This window comes from Medicago sativa, chromosome 7 (genome assembly GCF_051527215.1).
Source record: "Medicago sativa cultivar Bolivia chromosome 7, Bolivia_mono, whole genome shotgun sequence".
In the NCBI taxonomy this organism is placed as follows: domain Eukaryota; kingdom Viridiplantae; phylum Streptophyta; class Magnoliopsida; order Fabales; family Fabaceae; genus Medicago; species Medicago sativa.
In genome coordinates, this window is record NC_140755.1 from 88,115,423 (window position 1) to 88,117,761 (window position 2,339).

Here is a 2,339-nt window from a genome sequence, read left to right on the forward strand (position 1 = left end):
GAGACCACCTTCTCACTCTCTTAAACATAACACTCCACCACTCTTGATGACTCTTCATCACCGCTTCCAAACCGCCATCTTCCCACGTCTGCAGAAGCAAAAGCCTGTTCCCCATCCGTGTCACCTTCACCTTAGATATACCTTCCATCACCATCCCATGCTGGACCGCCCTTACCTCAAGATTTTGGTTCAGCTCCGCCACTCAGCCTACCTTCAACAGCTCCATCATTTCCTTACTAGGAAGGACCTCAAAGCAAGGAAACTCAGCAGCCTCTCTATCCTCCTCATTCAGCAGAACCCCTCTGAAAGTTCTGCCATTAACTGAAGAAGGTTTTGCACCACCGACAACCTTGGTTACCGGCTTGACCACCTCCTTTTTCTTCTCCACCACCGTCTTCTCTGCCCTCCTAAACAGCGCTCTATTAACCTTCAACCGAGACTTCCACAGCCACACCTCCTCCAATCTCACCGCCAGATCCTCCTCGTCTCTGACCTCCTTAAACTTCACAAACCCAAATCTCTTGCCATTCTTATCCAACTTATTTGGTATGAAAACCTCCTCCACCTTACCATACGACATAAACAGCCTACGAAGATCTAGTTTTGACACATTGTCTGGGAAATTTGTGAAGAAGAAAGGAATCGTTGAGTTGTCCAGATACTGGAATCCTCCACGTCCTGCCGCCACCGCCTGAGAAGCAGTGACCACCTCTTTGCCCTTACAAGAATCACTCACCTTTGTCCTAGTGGACCCATTCCCCCCTTCAGTTTCTCTCTCTAGTTTCTCACTCATCTTTTTGACAGACTTTTTATATTGCAAATCAACGTCGAGTCTTGTTTTCATGCTGATATAGCATAATAGAAGTGAGGAAAACGTGTCTCTGTATATGTCAATACCGTTGCTAATAAATAGCCAATCTGTTACACATTAAAAACGTTTTACAAAAGTAATGGAAAGGAAAAACATATACACGTTAGAAGTTAACTCCCTCATTGACCAAGTAAAACAATTAATTTATGGTCATATCAGTATGAAATAAAGCATGAAAATTATAGCTTTTGAAATATAATAAATAGTATAAAAATACGACAATATTGTGGTGGTATGACCAAACTTATTTTTGTGCTTTAACTTTTGCAAAATAAGACCAAAAAAATATAGTATGAATTTATCTTCGGTGATTGTGAAACTTTTTTTTTTTATTCGGTGATTGTGAAACTTTTTTTTTTTTATAAAAAAATTAGGTGAGTTGGGTTTTGGAAGCTCATTAGAGTTAGAGTAGGTCTCAAAGTTCAAAGAGCTTTCACAAAGGTACTTATAAATCACCCACTATCTTCACATTAACAACAGAAATTGAATTTACAATGTTGCAAAGCGAGTGAATCAATTTTAAACCACTTAAGTCAACATTCATTTATATGTTTGCGAGTAGTAAAGAGTATCAAATTTTCGATTTATTTCTAGTGACTCTCAACAATTTATTTTTGGTTATGTTTGGATATCCTATGATTGTCATTTTAGCAATCATTGCCTCATGCATATATACGGATATATAATCATAATGTGTTATGAAAAAAAAAGTATATATAATCATAATATGTTTTACATCATATATTTAAACAAGGATAAAAATGAAGGAAAAATAAACATATTGTAACTCATTTTATTACATCCACTATCTAAATAATGGAGTGGAAATTTGTTCGATTAAATTATAAAATATTCAAATAGGAGAATGAAATCTATATCCCATTTTGTTTTGATCATTTCTCTATGAGATAAATGCTCATTTGTACTTGTTGAGATGTTAAAAATAGTAGCTAACATAGGTCAACATATCTGGTTTAATTGCCTATACGTCATAAATTAAATTGAGTTCGGATCGAGAGTTCTCCTGTTGATAAACTATACATGACATGTAAATTGTATAGTAAATAATTGCGGCATTGGCTTTTTTCCTAGCCTTATGTAAGAGTGTGTCTGTTGTAATCTAAATTTTTATTGACAAAAAACAATAATAATAATAATAATAATAATAATAATAATAATAATAAGTAGAACCATATCTTTTTCGAATAATTTTTTTTGAAAAAGTTTAATGCTTATTTGGCATACAATCATTTGAAAATATAGAGGCAAGAAATAATATTATTTTCTTAGACAACATACCAACGATGGAAGATTTAGTTAATGGTATCATAGAGACTTCGTGAAAGTGGTTTATTATTAGGAAGAAATGAGGCCCTTCTTTATATTATGGATTGTTTTCTAACCTTTTCTTTATCTCAATTTGTTAATTAGGTGATATGGTTTTTGTTGGGTCAAGTACCTCTTGTAT